General features: G+C 36.5%; 1 long non-coding RNA gene across 1 annotated transcript; it reads right to left on the reverse strand.

Moving 5' to 3' along the window:
* Window positions 1-18,087: 18,087 nt before the first annotated feature.
* LOC122026849 lies at window positions 18,088-20,185 on the reverse strand. The gene is made up of 2 exons (XR_006124181.1): window positions 19,985-20,185; window positions 18,088-18,313 (listed from the first exon to the last, which is right to left on the reverse strand). It is a non-coding gene; the product is annotated as an uncharacterized LOC122026849 (long non-coding RNA).
* Between the last annotated feature and the right edge of the window lie 248 nt (window positions 20,186-20,433).

The raw sequence follows: 20,433 nt of genomic DNA on the forward strand, positions 1-20,433 counted from the left end.
GCACCATTCACATGATTGCATGCTGTGTGATAGATTGCTCCATTATTGTCTAGCACATCGCTAGTTTCATCACTGTTCGGTGCTCCGTTATTGACGCTCATGGGTAGCGTGACGCAGCGTGGTAGCACGTCAATTTGCTCATTCGGTGCTCCGTTGGTCTGCTCATGGGTAGTGTGATTGCAACGTGGTAGCACGTCGGGACCCCTCCCTGTCATCGTGTACCAGGAGATGAGAGCATTGCGCTCCCCCATTTATGATTTTGGGGTAGGAGTATATGTGTACTCCGACAGCATCCCGTCCACTCGGTCACTCATCAGGAGTAGTGATGCAGAGTGCACGATTGTCACAGCCCTATCCACTCGGTTCCACCATTGGGTGTGAGATGGCTGACTGGCGTCAGGGGTGACCATGACTGCATTGGCATCATACACATTGATGCATTTATTTCTTGTGATTGTGTTTGCTGCATTTATTTGCTGCATATTGGTTGGATGCCCATGCTTGACATGCATACAAGATTTCTATACCTCTCGGACTGTTTTGTCCTTGTACCATGTCCTGGTTAGTACAGTATTCTCCTGTTCATTTCAGATTTGCATTTACCTTATTTCATCAGGAGACTGTACGCATGATTAGTTCTAGATGTTACTTCCTTACTACGTATATCAGTTGTTACCCGCTGAGTGTTGGACTCATCCCCGCCTCCGTTATTATTTTCAGGTTGATGTTGTCAGGAGAGAGTTCCAGTTGCTAGTCCCCTGCAGACCACGAGAACTTATTGATCTTTTGGGTTTCTTCTTTATTAGACTATGTTTTGAACTTGTTATGTTTTGGATTGTTTTACTTATGGATCTTGTATGGATTCTTATCATTGATGGACTTTATTGTGGTTTGGATATGTTTTACTCCATGCCTGCCTGGACGGCAGAAGAGGTGAGTTTGTCGGATTTGAGCTTTACGAGTGTAGTTGAGTAAGGTTATTTTCGAGTCATCGTATTACTGTTCTTTTTGTTTACTACTTAACTGCGTGGTTGTGTCAGCCAGAGGCTGGAATTGATATTAACTGCGTGGTGATTGTTTTATTATTGTTATTATTCCAGCCGCATGTGGCTGAGGTATATGATGCTGTAGAAATGTTTCAGATTGTCCGCCGTACAGGGGAGATGCTGCCGAAATTTCTTCGGACAGAGACTCCTCCGGGGCGTGACATTAAACATGACAAATAGCATTGGAGAAGTTTTGAATGATAGTAGGTTAGGGAAACTTTGTCTATGCATGTCTAGGAAGATATGACTTCGACCTGGTACATGTAGCTTAGTGGAATTAGCTGAAGTTACCCTTTATTAATCCTAGCTGGTTAAACTAAAGTTTTGTACTAAGTTTAGAGGGCATAATTATTGAAAAATTTTGAATGCGTGGTTACTCTAATGATGTCCTAGTGACTCACCACAGCTTAGACATTTATCCAAAGAATGTCTGCTTGTTGAACCCAAAGCTAAACTTAAATTTAATACAAGTTAAATTAAATCTTAAAATTCAACTTAACTCATCTTATAAAACTATAAGATCCCTTTATCTGAAAACTTAGACTGGGTGAGATGAAAATTAAATTAAATTAAAACTAAAATTAAAATTAAAATCAAACAAAATTAAATTAAATTAAATTAAATCAAAATTAAAACTTAAAATCAAATTAAAATTTAATCTTAAGTTAAAATTAAAAAAATAAAAAATAAACAAAGTTAAGTTAACACGAGCTAAACTTTTTATTCCTACTTCTTTGTAGGAATCTAAATGGATAGTGGACATTGGTTGCTCCCGACATATGACCGAGGATTAGATAATATTTACAAACCTGACATTCAAAAGACTAGGAACAATTATCTTTGGAAACAACGACAAACTTAAGGTAATTGAAATAGATAACATTGAACTAGAATCTAATTTTATTATTTATAAAGTATTGCTTATTGAAAATTCTAAATTCAACTTGCTCAATGTTAGTCAATTATGTGATTCAAAGTATAAGGTTAGGTTTATATCCACTGAATGTTTAATTAAACATATAAAAGACCCCATAATAAAATTAAAAGGATTTAGTAATAATAATATTTATACAATTAACTTAATCAGCTCCTCACTTAAGTGTCACTTGACACAAAAGAAGGAAACTTGGCTATGGTATAGAAGATTATCTCATACTCACTTTAGAAACCTCACCAAACAAAATGACTCAGTTAGAGGACTACCAAAACTACCTAACTTATACTCAATAATTTGTAATACTTGTCAACAAGGAAAACAGACCAAATCAACCTACAAACCAACTAATCAAACTTAAACCAATTCAACACTTGAATTATTACACTTAGATTTATTTGACTCATATGAGATAAAATCTATTAATGGAAACTTATACTGTCTAGCAATAATTGATGATTACTCAAGATTCACTTAGATAAAATTTTAAAAAAATAAAGAAAAAATATTTGAAATATTTAATAATTTTTGTAAACAAACTGAAATAAAAAGACTCACAAATCAAAAAAAAAAAATAGGATTGATAATTGTGGGAAATTTAAAAATCATAGGTTTACTAAATTTTGCTTTAAAAATAGACACCATCAAGAATTTTTATATCTTAATACACCTCAATAAAATGGAATAGTTGAAAGAAAAAAAATAGAACTTTTAAGAAGTCACTAGGACAATGCTTAATGAATACCAACTACCAAAATATTTCTGGGCAGAAACTATTAGTACAGCCTGCTAGGTATAAAATAGAACAATAAGAAATAAGAAATATAATAAAATCTCATTTGAAATTTACTATAATAAATTACATAATATTAAATACTTTAAAGTATTTAGATGTCTTGTTTATATATTAAACATAAGACAATACTTAGGAAAATTTACCTCAAAGGTAGAAAATAGAATCTTTGTAGGGTACTTCCTAAATAGTAGAGGATATAGAGTTTATAACAAAATTACTCTTAGAATTAAGGAAACAACTAATGTAAGGTTTGATGAAATAACTAACTCTAAAGAATCTAACTCAACTCAACCTCAATACCAGCCAATTGCTTTCGTTAGAGCTAGCACTGATCTAGGGGGATCAAGTGAAATTCAATAAACGAATATGAAGATAAACAAAATCCATCACAAGAAAATGATCAAACATAAACTAAGTCTAGAACAATAAGAGTTAGCTTAGACCACCTAATTAAATAAATTATATGTGACCCAAACCTAAGAGTTCAAACTAGATCATCTTTCAGAAATCTAAGTCAAATATCTTTAATTTATAAAATTAACCCCAAAAAAATAGAAGAACCCCCACTTAACCCAGACTTGATATAGCCATGCAAGAAGAATTAGCCCAATCTATGCTTCCGAAGTCAAAGGAGATGATGAATATGACTTTAGATCTTCAATCAGGGCACAAAAGAGGTGCAGATCTGGACCAAGATGGATCTCCCAAGAGGGAGAACCTTCCTTTTATTGGAAAGGGGGAGAACTCCCTTTTTAGAGTAGAGCACAACCCCAGGCAAGGCTCGTGTCACGATCGTGCCTTTCAGCACGACCAAGGCTTGACTCAACTCTAAAAAGTATCATGGTCGTGCCTTTTAGCATGACCTAGCTATGAAGCAACTCGGGTGGAAAGGCACGGCAATGCCAATTGGCATAGCCACCCCTTGAATTGCCTCTAGATACTTAGCATGACAATGCCTTTTGGCATGACCCGATTTTGCTTCAATTCTAGAAATCTGGCAGCTATGTAAAACCACTCGGCCCAAGCTTGATTGTGCTATGGTGGAGTGGCACGGTCGGGCCTTTTGGCATGACCATGGTCTGCTTGGTGTGGAGTCGTGGTCGTGTGACACCACACTACTAGGCTCTTCTCTTCTTCTTTGATCTCTCCGAAGCATGTCTCAACAGTGTTTTCACTTCGAAAATGTATCCTATCAACCAAAAAGTAAACAAACAGCAGATATCTGACAAAGGGAATAATTATATTGAAAATATGATAAAGAGGGGTGAAATTGTACAGTACGTATGCAAAGAAAGTAAGTGAATGTACGTCAAAACATGCATAAAAGTATATATAATCTACGTTCCTCAAGATAATAAAATCCAACAGTCGGTACCTCTCTGACTCCGTCATCAGCTCTGTTTGCCTACTCATCTGCACCTTCCGTCTCTTCTCCCACCTCCTCGACTGCACGACCTTCAAAGAAAACGTATAATAATTATTTTCATCATTTAATATATGACCTTCTACATCTAAAATCCTAAATCCATCCGTAATCATGACAAGAGGGGCGTCTTGATAAAGGCATATGATAAAATGAATTTTCTATATCTCATCGAAGGTTATATTTAACAGAGATGGCTTTCATCCATATTTTTTTTCTCAATTAATTAATCATATAAAAATCCAAAACATCTCAATCTTTTAGAATTTTGCAATACTTGTACAACTATTTCCAAATCATTTCTGATCTAAATTATTTTTTCATAATTTTATAAATTTCATTTAGATATTTTTAAAATTGAAATTGAAATTAACTAAATCTTAATTATTTTTTAAATTTGTTCCCTTAATTTTAAATTTCAAAAAATAAATCTAATTAATTTTATGGTCAATTTAATTAAATAATTCAATCCTAACAATTATTACTAGAGGGGTAAGGGAACCAACTTAATTTCATAGCATGAAACATTTTGAACATAAAAAAAATTGGATCAAAACCTAATTTTTTTTATGGGCCCAAACCTAATTTTGGAGATATTATTGATTTTATCAGATAAATAATAAGACGTAACCTAGGTATACTTAATCGTTTAATTAAAGATAATTACTTATTTAAAAGAATTAGTTATGTTCAAGATTTTTAAGATGTAACTCAATGACAACTTTTGGATTTGGAGTGCTTGGAAATTTATGTTGAGTTTGATTGTATTCAAAGTTATTAATTGTATGATCAAAGGATACATTTCACTCCTTACATAAGTTAGGATGCCACCAAATTCTATTGGTGCCTCGTGTTCCTCATTTGTTTGGCTAGCTCGTTGCAACGTTTCCAAAAGAATTTATCCCGCACAGCGGCGGCGAACGACCAGGTCTTGACATCCGGCGCACAATTCATCTTGAGTTGTCCTATGATCAAGCAAGCAGATGTATTCGGGTGGGGATTTTCATAGACCCATTCTGGGGGTTGAATCTTGGTGGGTCTTCCTAATTTGTCCATGCAAAGATATTTCATAGGAGATGACACGATTGGCACCGTGTCACCGTCTTCCAATCGCGATGGTGGTGGTGGACGACTAATTGGATGCTTGCCGTGGTCGCCTACTCCTTGAGAGGAGAAGGGATGTTCTTTTAGCGTGTATGTGTTAACATGGTGATGCTGATGATGCTGATGATGATGGTGATGTAATTTTGTTCGCAATACAAGAGCAACAATCAAGGTGTAGGCAAGGTGGGCAATGAGGAGGGTCACCTTCATGGTTGGAGGCGTAGAGAAGTGTGTCCGGTTTCCAACTCGTATTGTATTGTTTTAATCGATGAGACACGTGATTCTTTGCACGTTACGACAATGTGTTTTAAGTTTCTTTTCCTAATTTGGCTGTTAATCTATTTTGATTGTATTAACTGAAGCTAATTGCCAATATTATTATTGGCATTTATAGTAGGGGGAGTTATCACGAGTTGAGCACAATAATTCTTATAATTTAGGTTAACAAATTATTATTATTATTATTATTAACAAAGATAACTCCACATTTCATATAACAATGGGATCAAATATTATGGAAGAGAATGTTTGTATGTTAATAAAAATAACAATATGTGATAACGATTTCAATTTATAATTATTTAATACTATATGCACATGTTTCGATTATTACTATAATTATATACCTAATTATCACATTTCATGTTGTTTCTATAATATATCATATATTTATAATCTTTGTATTGTCATGTTATAAAATATTTAAATAATTTGTATAAATATGCCTATTGGATTACACAATTTGCATAAATATGTCTATTTTATAAATAATTTAAGTAATTTGAATAAATATGGATTATAATAATTAAAACAAATAATTAATCTTTTTCTTTTTCTTTGTTCCTCTTTATGATCAAATTTTCCCACCAAGATCACTATATATAGTTAGCCAATCATATCACCATCATTAACAATGTCATATGTCGATGCAGACGAGGATTTTTCTCTCCTTCTGCCAAAGCATTGCAATGCCCCGAGCAGCCTACCGCCATCTCTGCAAACACTATATGCGCACCCTGTGCTACCATTTCCTTACATCCAAGCCAAGACGATCATCAATGTATAGGTTACTTCCGTCCATATGAAAAGAGTGTCTATTCTTCATGACCCTCATCACTCACATCCTTAACATCTAGAGCAGCCCTGAAGATTTGGGACTAAAAATAATTTTAACCATAACCATTGAATAAGCCTCTTCAATTTGAGTTGGGTTAAAAGCACAAAATGTATTTGCATTATCATCATCTTTGAATAAAATATTTTCTACGGTAGCACTATGAATAACACATAGTAGAGTGGTGCTTTCTATTGCAACTCTAATGATATGAAATTGATTTAATGTCTAATTATGAAACCCTTGGACATAGAGGATAAGCTGAAATATAGTTGTTACGCTAAAATTTGATGCAAAGAACTAATTAGATTGACCTAGTGGATAAATTAAGAATATGGAAATAAAAATAACAATTGGATCAAAATATAGCTTCCAAAGGAGATCCTTAGAAGCTAGCACCTCTTTCACTTTAAGAGTAACCCTTGTTAGGACCAACAAGCTCCAATCCACCTAGCTTATTATCGTCGACTGGTTTGGTTCTCTTTGGCTAGCAACCATTATGACATCTACCAAGTAGTGTCTATGTCAATTTCTTAGGTAGCCAATTAGCACCATTGTCACCCCCACAAATCACCATCTTAATCGTCATCATTGTCTTCTATGCACCACTATCATAGTTGTTGTTGTATAAGCAAAAATTGTTGTCGCCTTTCTCTTCATCTCAAGAGTCTTGCACCGATCTTGTCTAATCAAGAATTTTGTTATTACATCATTTTCATTGACCACTTTAGTAAATTCACTTTTTTTTCCCACCCAATATTGCAACAAGCACAACACTACAAGAAAATTAATCTATTATGATATTTTCTTAATGACACTTGTTTTATAGTGTAGTGATAAACACCTTATGGACACTTATTAAAAATGTTTTGATGACATTTAGCCTTGTCCCTATTATAATAATAACATGACATATATAAATATTCATAAAAAGACTTTTTCTAATATTTTAGAATGTCGTTATATATGTAAATTGAGATGCTTTTGACGTTAGTATTGATATTGTATACTGACATTATAAAATGTTAGGAATATGAGGAGGGTCTAAGTAAGATGGCATCACTTTATCGGATATTTTTTGGAAATGACATTAAAACATTAGTATCACCATAAATATATTATCAGGGCATTTATGTGTATCATTATAGACTATCATTCTTGTAGTGCAAGACACAGTATTAATACAAGGATGACATTGTAGGTCTAACCCCATCTTTGTTGATCTCTAAAGCATCTTGTTGATTCCTCCAATACATTATCTAATCTTAATGATGACTTGGTCCCTTGTCTAGGTCAACTAAATATTATACCTTTTTATCCTAGCTTTCTCCCTTACTCCCATCAGCAAGCGACTCAAATGATGATGCTACCCAACACTCACTTCTCTTTACATAGAAGTCTCTTTACATAGGCATAAATTGGATGTTTTCTTTAATTTTGCAATGGAACATATCTTAGCTCCTCGCACTTCCTCTATGAATATTGTTGGATCTAAAATGGATCTTCCACCTCAAGTATTGCAATAATAGTTCTTAGTTTGTGGCTATAGAATTCAATCAGCAACCAAGTATTTATTGGTGCAGAGAACACTAGAATTGAACCTATATTTTGATACTATAAAAGGTTCAAAGTTAAATTATGTTGTAATCTAATATATTAACTAAGTGTCCAAACCTAAATTAATTTCACAAATCTGAAGGACTAGACACCAAGCAGAATTCCAGTTTGATTTGAAGGATTAGACGACTGGCAGAAAGCCCAAATGAGTTAGGAAGGACTAGGCATCTAGCGAGAAAGACTGGTTGGGTTGGTAGAACCAGACAACTAGCAGGTGGGTCAAGAAATCAGAAGTCAAGGAGGTTTAATGACTAGTAAGTACGATAAGTAAACTAGGGTGGACAAATCCAGTGAGAACGCATCCCAATTTGGGATGACTTATGCATTGATCTAATTTAGAGCCAAATTAGAAATCTAAGTTAAGATTAGACTAGATCCAAGACAGGATCTAATTCACAAACATATAATTGTGCATGCATTTGTGTTATACTCTATGTTGGAACCCCAAGATTATTTTGATGTGATCAAACAAGTTAAGTTAGGTCATGTTGGTTTTTGATCCCTGTATCTAAGTGTGCAGGAGCTTAGGAGTATAGGAAGTTGAGCGGAAGACGCGGCTAGCGAGAAGAACGACACAGGAGAGAGCCGACGGGCTCGGTGCGTCTCAGGGACGAGGTGTCACGGAAGAGTATACCGGTGGACGAGAAGAACGTACGCGACATTAGAGGGACGAGAAGCCGGAGCGAAAGCCTGCTCGAGGAGAAGGTCGAAATTGGGTTTGGGTGAGCCTTATTTCGATTGGCTGAAATCACCCAAGCAAGCAGAGCCGGAGCGGAAGACCCGAGCCGAAGCAAGCAGCACTGGAGTAGAGGGCTCGAATCGGAAAAAGTCAAGAGTGTTGACTTTAAGGGTTTGGGCACCCGGAATCAGTCTGGGTGCCTGGACCAGTCTGGGCGCATAGAACCCTTCTAAGCACCCGGAATGAGATATTATCCAGATCGCATTTGACCGTGATCCATTGCGAAAGGGATACAATTTTATCCCTTTTTAGGCACCCCGACCAAGACTATAAATACAGTCTTGGTCCAGAAGCTAATCAAATCAACAAGAAATTTCATTTACAACACTTGTGCACTTCCCTTTGTTAGTTTAGCTTCATCTTTCTGTGCTTTCACTACTGTAAGAGGCTTCTCCGCTTAAAGGAGTATTTAGTGCGCTTCACTTTCTTGGATTAACAACATCCCCGGTTGTAACCAAGTAAATCCCTTGAGCCTCTGTTTTTTTATTTATTCTAATTTTATTTATACAAGTGTTCATTTAAGTCCGAGAAGGATATTTTTCTATTTTATTTTGTACAGGGCTATACAACCCCCCTTCTAGCCGACCCAACGGTTCCAACAAGTGGTATCAGAGCTAAGACGCTTCAGGAGGACTAACTGCCGATCGAAGCAAAAACGATAGCCAAACTGAGCATATACCTGCCGAAGTTCAAGGGGGAGTTCGCTAGTTGAAAAAAATGAATGCAGGTATTCTTTAAAACTAACTTTGAATTACTTTTAATAATGAAGTTTGGTTTTGTAGTACCCGAAGGTAAGGAAGAATACCAGTGGACGAAGAAAGAGCAGGCCGACTACATGGCAAACGACAAAGCAGAATTCCATCTGCTGAGCGTCCTTCCGCTATAAGAAGTCAACCGGATCGGCACCTACAACTCAGAAAAGGAGCTTTGGGAGAAGTTCCTTGAGCTACGCGAAGGGGCGTCCGAGGCCAAGCTCGTGAGACGAGACTTATTCCGCAACCAGCTGACGAACCTACAGCTTGAAGAAGACAAAATGATTGCACATCTTCACTCGAGGACCGAGGAGCTCATCACTGGAATTTCGAATCTCAGAGAAAAGGTAAGTAACCGAGATTCGCTAAGGTATGCTCTTAATGCATTCCCTAGGAATACCAAATGGGCATCATTAGTAGATGCTTTCTATATCTCTAAGGAGTTACAATCTATTACCTTAGAAGAATTCTTTTCAACTTTTGAAGTGCATGAATCGAGATGTGTAGGTATGAAGGAACCGAAGCACAACATCGCCCTCAAGGTAACAAGAGATGAACATGAGTCAGAATCTTCTCTCGACGATGAGGAAATGGTGATGATGGTAAGACGTTTTAAAAAGTTATGTAAATCAAGAAAAACTAACCATCTGTAGGGTAGAAAGAAAAGGACGATTAGATGCTACCACTGCAATGAAGAAGTGCACGTCAAAGACAACTATCCCAATCTAAGGAACAAGGACAAGGACAAAGGAAAGAAGTCTGTTCAAACAAACAAGTACAAGACACTAAAGGAGACATGGGGTGATACGTCGTCCGAATCAAAAGTCGAGGCTTTCTCTGGACTTGCATTAATGACAAGTCATCAAGAAGATAAACACGAAGCAAGCTCATCCAAAATGAGCATCGAGAGCATCGATGAACGGGGAGTTACATCGGAAGAAAGCAGCAGTTTAAGGGGAGCTACGGATAACGAAGTCGACAAGATAAGTCAGGTACAATCCCTCCCACCTGACAAATTATTTAAGTTTGTGAAATTATTAACCAAAGATTATTGCAAACTTGAAAAAGAAATTTAAAATTTAAAATTAATTCTAGCAAAATCTTGCCCATTAGAAGAATTTGACAAAATTAAACTGGAAAATGATATTTTACAAAAAGAAATAAGTAACTTGAAAAATAATGCATGCTCATATAACATAAGTTTTAGAAAATTCAATAACCTAAATTGGTATTTTAGATATCACAAAAGACAAATTAGAAATATTTCAAATAAATATGTCCCTAAGAAATTCCTAATTAATCCAGTTGAATGAAACCTATATTGGGTTACAAAGTCTTATCTAAATTAAAGTTAGGGCTTTCAGAGAGTACATTGAATGTTTAATTTCCTTATGAGATTTTGTCTAGAAGTGGTTGATGATCCAATAACCAAGAAGGCCTAGCGGTTCGTCACAGTCTAGAAGTCAAATATTAACATAAAATGTTTAATTAACTAACTGGTAAAGCGTTAAATTAAATTAGATAATACTTTAAAAAGTTTTTCAAACATTTTTTTCTACTTGGAAACTTCTTAAATAGTTACTCAATTTTTTTTTCTTGGAAAATCCTCAAATTTTTTACAAATTTGTTTAACCAAAAAATAAATATCTTTAGCAAATTTGTTTAACTTAGGATTTTTTTTAACTGGTAAAACTTAAGAAAGTTTTTACTTATTTTATAAACTTTGCTTTACCAAAATTTATTTTTACAGTGCACAATTTTTTTGCTTGAAATTTTCTTACCTAGGAATTTTTTCTGTAACACTAAAAATATTCTAAAAATTAGTGCCAAACATTTTATATATATCAAAATAAATTTCAAAAATTTTTCTAAAGTTTTCAAAATTATTACCTTTAGATTTTTCTTAGTGCCCCATTTTTATGTGATCAAATGGGGAGAAGGAAAAGATTAACTCTAGGGGGAGGTAAATTTTCAAATTAAATATTTTTTTAATTTTTTCACTTTATTACAAAATTAATTATTTTAACTTTATGTCTGTTTACCCTTCCTTAACTTAGGTAGCTCACATTAAAAAAGGAGAGATTGTTGAAACCCCAAGGTTATTTTGATGTGTTCAAACAAGTTAAGTTAGGTCCTATTGGTTTGTGATCCATGTATCTAAGTGTGCAGGAGCATAGGAGCACAGGAAGTCGAGCAGAAGACGTGGTTAGCAAGAATGATGGCATAGGAGAGAGCCAATGGGCTCGGTGTGCCTGAGGGATGAGGTGTCGTGGAAGAGTACACCGGTGGACGAGAAGAACATGTGTGACGTTCGAGGGATGAGAAGCTGGAGTGGAAGCCTGCTCGAGGAGAAGGCCGAAATTGGGTTCGGGTGATCCTTATTTCGGTTGGCTGAAATCACCCAAGCAACCGGAGCTAGAGCATAAGACCCAGGCCGAGGCGACCAGTACCGGAGCAAAGGACCCAGACTGAAAAAAGTCAACAATGTTGACTTTAAGAGTCCGGGTGCCCGGAATGCGATATTATCTAGATCACGTTTGACTGCGATCTGTTGTGAAAGGATAAAGTTTTATCCCCTTCCAAGCGCCTGGAACCCTTCCTGGCGCCCCGACCAAGACTATAAATACAGCCTTAGCCCAGAAGCTAATCAAATCAACAAGCAATTTCATTTATAACACTTGTGCGCTTCCCTTTGTTAGTTTAGCTTCATCTTTCTGTGCTTTCACTGTTGTAAGAGGCTTCTCCGCTTGAAGGAGTATTTACTGTGTTTTACTTACTTGGATTAACAACCTCTCCGATTGTAACCAAATAAATCCCTTGAGCCTCTATTTTTTTGTTTATTCTAATTTTATTTATGCAAGTGTTCATTTAAGTCTGAGAAGGGTATTTTTCTGTTTTATTTTGTGCATGGCTATTCAACCCCCCTCCCTTCTAGCCAGTCCAACGGTTCCAACACTCTATTTTGTAGGTAATTTTGCTATTGGACTAATATGTTTAGCAGGAGTTTGAAGTGAAAAGTCAAACTAGAATGAACAGTACTCCAAGTGCCTCAATTGGTTGGAGATGCCTCAAGTGGACAAAAGAGCGGAGGTGCCATAGGTGAACAGGAGCACCCCAAAGAGTAAGCACTGGAGGTGCCTCAGATGAACAAAGTCACCTCATGTTGGATAAGCTATGAGGAAAGATGTTAGCACATCAAAGGCGCTCGAGGACACTAGAGGCACCTGAAAAAGTATAAACACCAACATCATCAGATCAGATAAGCATGCATGGAGGCACCCCAGATGAACTGAGGCACCCTAATGCCTTATAAAAGTAGCTCATAAAATAGTGCAAAAATACACATTAATACAAGCTTCAACTTGATTCCTTGATCAATTCTAATGTTCCATCACCTTGCAACTATTGTGATGTGACCTTAATATGTCAAACTCATGCTTGAGTGAATTTCTACAACAAGAACCACACCGACATCGAGCTTCAATCCTCAATTGCGATTATTGTCAGTAAAATAGTTTTATTGATTTTTATTATACTTGCATAAGAGAGTGTAGTGTGTTACACTTTCTTCATCCTTATATCTTATCTCTTTATCTGAAGGTTCTTTGGGAGAGAATCTCAATGAATTACCTATTGAAAAAGTACCAAGGGGTGTGGGCCTTGGGAGTAATAGTTGGTGGGGTTGCGAACCAAGTAACTGACTGTGTGTTATTTTTTTCTTGTCTTAGTTTGTTTTTCTTCCGCTATGCGCTTGATTTTCAATAAGTCTTTTTGAACTAGAAAAAGAAGTTTTTAAAAATTCCTACAAATATGTCGTAGTTTGGGTTCGAACCATGGATGTCTGGGTGACAACCTGGATGTCCTATCGCGACACCATAACCTTGAGGACCCCCCCCCCCCCACGTGTAAATGTGTTGGATCGAGAAGCGCTAGAAGGGAGGGGGTGAATAGCGCTCGTGGCATTCACACTTTTCGTATTCGAAAAATTGAGTTAAGTAGTGGAAATTAAAAGCACGACACAGAAAGAAGACTCAAGTATTTTTTTACTTAGTTCGGAGCCTTAGGTGACTCCTACTCCAAGGCCCGCGATCGTTGATCGCTTTCGGTGGGCAATCACTATCAATCCATAAATCTTTTTACAACTTTAGAGTATAAAAGAATTTATACCAACAATACAAAAAGATGAAGAAGCTAGTCATCAATCATCATAGTGTCGAAGTGATTCGGAGCAGTGCACAGCTTTAAAGGATCGCTTGAATTCTGTCTTTCGTTGTCTTTGGAAGCTGCAGCTCGAGACTCCTTTTATAGCCTTTACAGATCTGATCCAGATCCTCGAAACTCGGGATCATGTTTGACCCGAAGCGGATTGGTCGACCGATCCCCGCGTTCGGTCAACCGATCAGATGGTCTCCTTCCATCTGATCCGCCCAATTCACTCGCTCCGTTTCGATCTGGTCAACCCCTATCTCCGGTTTGATCGATTGATAACTAGGTTTGGTCGATCGATCCCATGGTCGAGCCCTGTCCACTCGCTAGAAATCTAATATGCGGCTTGGGGGTTCGGTCGACCGATCCCGATCAATTCTACCCCTGCACAAAATGTTAGTCTCCTGCAAAATAGAGTTAGAACATAACAGAATATATATAAATAAAAGTTTGACAATTTTCGGACTATCCAGTTCTGACTTCAGATTTCTGATCGAAAACCCTAAGTCGAACCAACGCCTACTGTTCCCTCTTTCAGGGAATGCATCCTCACCTACCCCACTCAGGAGAAGTTACCTTTTGCCAGTTCGATCCTCCAGACCGACTAGACTTTTGCTCAGCGTCCGATGCTTCTGATCTTCATGCTGGACGTCCGATCCACGACCCGTCCAGACTTCCACCTAGTTCGCGACACCAGGATTTCAACCTAGGGTTACCACACCCTAGGATTTATGCCCGAAGCTTCGACCTGCCAAGACTTTTCGCCTAGGGTTACCACCTCTTAGGACCTAGGGTTACTGCCCCTTAGGATTTTTCACTTGTCTAACCGCAGCTAGGACTTTTGCCTAAGAAACCTTAGGTCTTTCCTGCAAAGCTCATTCAACATATCAGATAACAAAATATCTTAACCTTGAATCCTTTGGCATAATCAAAACATATGTTCAATCGTTGGATGCTTCCTGCACCAACAAAATGATCCTACAAGTGGTATCAGAGTCAAGTGCGCTCTAATTCAGTGCAACCATTGAATAGAGTACTTTTTTTTTAGTTTTCTTTAATTTTAGTTCAAGCACTTAATTGAATTTTTTTCATAAACACTACTTACCCAAGCCCGTAAAAAGTCATGAAAATTGCTCTTACAATTGTGTTTGCAAGATGTCTATGAATGAAGGATACAACGCTGTTCAACAACTACTCTTCAACGGAAATGATTTTTCATATTGAAACAAAAGAATGAAGGTCATCCTGAAAATGAACATTGAGACATGGTTCAATATCTGTAAAGGATACAAATATCTGGTAGATGCAGTTGGTGAGCTCCTAGCATAGAAAAATGAGACCCCGAAATGATTAAGAAGGCCTAAGTTAACTCGAAGGAACTCAACACCCTCCAATGCGGTCTAACAAAAGAATAACTCAACTGAGTCAATCCATTCGAGAATGCTAAGGAACTATGGGATCGTCTAATCAAGTTGCCCAAAGGAATCAACGATTCGAAGGTAAACAAATGTGACTTGCTACTTAATCAATTATTTATATTAAAATACAGGATGGAGAAACCACAATCTAATTACATGAAAGAATCAAAGACATCCTAAACGGACTCCATCTCATCGACCACCAACTTGAAAACCGAGATGTGATCAGCTACGTGCCTAATCTTTCCCTTGAAACGTATTGTGGGCATCTATAGTAGATGCCTATAAAGTCTCGAGGGATCTATCTAAAATTAAATTAGTTGAACTTTTTTGTGAATTAGAACTACATGGGCAATCTAACTCAATTCAAGTGAGAATGGTAAAGCTCTTATTGCAAGTTCAAACGAGGAGGATGAGTTGGAGTTGGACTCGAATGGAGAAGATCAACTAGTAAACATGGTCCGGAATATGCTCACTAGAAGGAAAAAAAAGTTCACCAAATGAGATCTAAAGAAGATGGTGTAGCTCATGCTAAGAAAGGGCATATCCGAAATTACATGCTATGGATGTGGCAAAAACGGACACTTCAAGTATGAATGTTCAAGTCTGAAAGAAGCAAAAACCAAGAAGTCAAGAGAGAAGAAGGCGCTGAAGGTAACTTGGGACGAGTCTTCATTGAAAGATTCAGACATAGAGGAACCAATGCAAACAAGTCTCAAGGCACTAATGGTGAAGGAGCAAGTAAGTGAACCTGAGTTCGAGTCTGAGGTAGAATCAAGTCAAGAAGACGAATCCAAGTCCAATAATGGGTCTAGCCATGGATCTGTATTCGGTTCAGAAGACCCAAACAAGGTAAACTCTAACCTAGAAATTACATTCTTTAAAATTATAGCATGTTTAAATAAAAAAATTAATTAAATCTTAAGGAACAAGTTAAATTGATTCTTAAGGAAAATCAAGACCTTATAGAACAAGTTAACTTGGATCTCTCAATTAACAATGTTCAAACTGGAAACTTAAATCAAGTTACAAAACTTAATGAAGAGAATTCCATATTGAAAAATGAAGTTGAGAGATTCAAGATGACATTGGAAAGATTCAATTTAAGAACCAAGTACCTTGATATGATACTTGGATCTCAAAGAGATGTATACAATATTTTAAGACTTGGATACAAAATAAATTTAAAAAATAGATTTTACTTGTCTTTGTTGGTATAATCGTCCTTGGGTCAAGGTTGACTAGTTAGACTAAGCTTGACTTGGCTTGAGCTTGAGTTTTGATATTTGATAATATGTGAGAGAGAAATCAAGTAGGTCAAGAGAGAATCAAATACTTGTCTAGGAAAATCTTAATTGGAAGTTATGCAATGGGAAATCTTAATTGGAGGTTAGGCAATAGAATAGTCCTAATGAGTGAAGCTAAGTAGTGAAATTTCTAACTGGGCTAGGCAGTAAAGACGTAGTTGGGAACTAAGTAATGGAAGTTCTAGGGGGGCTAGGCAAGGGAAAAGTCTAAGTGAGTCAAAAGTTGACCGAACACTTAGTGATCAGAAGTCCAATGGGAGTTGACATGAGATGAAAAGTCCAAGTGGATAAAAAGTTCACCAAACACTTAGTGAAGAAGCCATAGTAGGTCAAGGATGACTGGATACTAGACAACAAAAAGTCCCAATGAGTTACAGGTGACTTTAGAGTTGGGCAAAGTAACCCTAAACTCGATTTCAAAGTTTAGGGTTAAGCAATCGATTAGCTCAATCGATTATCCCAAGTCTAATTGATTAGGTAGATTTCCCAATCGATTGGAACTTGTTCTAATTGATTAGGCTAATAGGCTGATCGATTGGGAGGTTTTCATGAAACACGGTAAGACTCTAAATTGATTAGTTAATCAATTAAGCCTTATGTTAATTGATTAGGACAATCAACTAAGGGTGGTGTTTTTGCATGAGAATAAAAGGGCTTGGAATCAATTGGGATAGTTGATTTAGGCTTCACTAATAGATTAGGGTAATCAATTGAAGCATGTTCAGGAGAGAATAGTAGATGTTGTAATTGATTGAGAGATTCTCATGAGAATAGAAAGCTTTTGAATTGATTGAGCAATCAATTAGAAACTGCTAAATCGATTGGTATGACTCACCAATCAATTAACTAAATAAAAAAAAATTATTCTACATGTTTTAAATAGTCGAGATGACATGACAATCTATTAGGGGTAAGCCTAATTGATTAGGAGGCATTAAAGCAACCATAGAAAAGGAATTTTTAGGAGATTTGAAGCACAATTGTTCATGCCAGTTCTTGGTGATTCTGAGATGAAGTGCTACTGTAATTTTCAGTCAACAAGAGGTATTTCTAAGCAACAAGAGATAAAGTAAGCAAGGTTTTCATTGTATTATGTATTTACTTCCTTGTTCTTATTGTATTCTTGTTTCGAGCTTGTATCACACTTCTCCACCTTTGAAAAGTTTCCAAGAAAGAAGAATTTCATAGTGTATGAGATCGTAAGAGTTGGACCCTTGGATTAGTCACCTTAAGGAGGTGGAGACCAAGTAAAAATAAAGATGTTAGAATTGCTTCAGGTTTTTCGCTGCAAATCAAGTTCAAAGAAACAAACAAAACTATTCACCCCTCCCTCTAACTCTCTAATAAGTGGTATCAATGCAAAGTCACTCTTCATTAAACTAACATCCAGAAGAAGCAAGAGTTAGAGAAAGAAGAAGAAGATGAAAGTCGAACCCCTAAATTTTAACAAGTAAAATACTCATCATCAAAGGAGCTCAACTTCAAAATATGAAAAGACCCTAACTATTTACCCATGACTGAACCATACAATATCGTTAATACACTGGCAGGTGATTTACTAAAATTAAACCATAAACCCCATGTGGAAAGGAAACATTTTTGCATCTTATATTTGTCTAAAATTTCAAAGGTAAAAGAGATAATAAGAAAACATATTATTTCCCAAAGACATTTGTGAACTCCTACCAATGCAAGTCAACAAGTAGTCTTCATCTCATACTAACATAACAAATCTAAAGAAAAAGGATAACAATAAACACTTAGAGCCCCTGGACAATGTATGATGCATTTAACCTCATCTCCTTAGCTACTCTGCCTCCGTGTCCCCTGTCACATTCGGGATGACATCTTCCTCACCTACAAACGGATGAGTCCACAAACCCAGCAAGTATAATCCGCTAGCAGGTATATGACATCAATAAAGACTTGGAGTGAAAAGTTTACTATAAATGAATGAAAACATGATGTTAGCTTAACAGAAAAAAGATGGGAGAACATAGGGTATGATCATAATAATATGAAAAAAGAAAAAATTCATAGGTATGGCCTAATAAACATGTACTTAAGGAAAATTAGTGGTAACCATCATTTGAGTCCGTTTATTTAGTCCATGATCAAAACTCTAAAGGTACCTCTTTGGGAGACATAAATCATCTAACCATAATCATTCTACATTCCTTTATCATTCATGTTTAGAAGGGTCCTTCCTAGAACTCATCCCAGGGCACCCATCCCGTACTATTACCACTTATGCCCATATTCATCTAGATCACATGTTAGGGATGCATAACTCTTACATATCATTACATGAAAATAGACATACATGATTCTCAAGATGACATTCATAAAGGAATCTATATATGACTTTAATTAGTGAATCCACCATCCAGCTAACTTAAAGAAGTAATAGAAAAAAGCATAAACTTTTAATTAAACCACACACAATCCTAAATCACAAAAATATGTACCCAGAATTTGAGCCAACAAGACACTTAAGCATATCATCATTAAATCCACTCACACATTACACAAGAAATAATCCAGCAAAGAAATCAAATACCAACACAATGAACAAAAACATGAAACAAACTACTACACCTCACTAAACTACTCGGAAGCCAAAACATCACATGAAGGAAAGATTACAACACAAAACAAACTCCTCACCAATTCAGTCCCTAAAAACTGAAGCCATTACAAGAGTGAGTTCACAACCCCGAGGAAGAAAAAAAACAATCACTTCACCAAAACTGCTCTGGAACCCGAGACCATCACTGGTCAAGAACCCAAAGCCAAATCTCAATCACCTCCTTCAATTCTGCACTGGAATCCAAAACCATAACAAAGCAAGAACAACATCCAATCCAAACCCCAACAAAAATGCCAACAAAAGTAAGTTAAAGGATCATAAAAAAACAATTAAAACATGACTTGGTTGATGTCATACACACAAGATAACATGCCTAGTTCTTATACCAACATATGTAAAGGGATCAATTAGATCTTCGAGCAGTGCATTCACAAAAAATCTTATCCCAAAAATAGAATGAAAGAATGACAACTCATTCACACAAATTCCCATTCAATCCCATTTCTAACCAAAATCGTAACTACCACAAAACAAGAACACGACAAACTAAACCCACCATCTAAATCTGCCACAGAAACCAGAAATCATCTCAACTCAAGAACAAAAAATCAAATATGGCACACCAAACCAAAAGTCTATCCACTGCATTACATCTAGCTTGAGGAATCCATAATTCCATCAAAACTGAACCTCACCATCCAAAATGAATCAACATTCAAAAATCCTCTTGAAGCAGGGTGAGAAAACAAAATCAGTTAACTTACTCTCGAAATCCATTCCACTAAATCAAAACTATTATAGGAAAACAAAACCATCATTGAAAACCAAAGACAATCACCCAAATCTAGAGCAAGAGATTGAACCAAACCCTTACGTAGAAAACAGGGACAACCATTGAATCTTCCTGCAAACCTACCACATGAAACATGCATACATACCTACAAGGGAATCTACTTGCCTTTTCCTCTTCTTGTATCACTGATGGGAACCCTAGTCCACAGGACGATGCACCGGCTGTGAAGGGAGGTCGCTGAAGTATGCTCCTTGTGGCGTCATCCACCGAGGGGGTCGCCGAGGCTTAGGGCACGGGGGTGGGTTGTGTCGACGAAGAGGAGAGGGGAGAATTGGGTTGAGAGGGGTGAGGTAATGAATAGGAATTAGGTTTAAGTTATATATATATATACTCGGATAATAAAATCTTAATCATAGATTAATTGAATCTATTAATTCCTACTTAATTGTCATTCCAAGTGGCCCCCCTCAAAGCTTAATAGGTTTATCCCTATCAACATGCCATATGAGCTCTGTTTAACCTCAAGAATTTCCTTAAAATTTTCAAAAAATTCTATAAAATAACTTCCTAGTGAACAACTATTATTTTATATTT

Source organism: Zingiber officinale, chromosome 1A, assembly GCF_018446385.1.
Source record: "Zingiber officinale cultivar Zhangliang chromosome 1A, Zo_v1.1, whole genome shotgun sequence".
Taxonomy (NCBI): domain Eukaryota; kingdom Viridiplantae; phylum Streptophyta; class Magnoliopsida; order Zingiberales; family Zingiberaceae; genus Zingiber; species Zingiber officinale.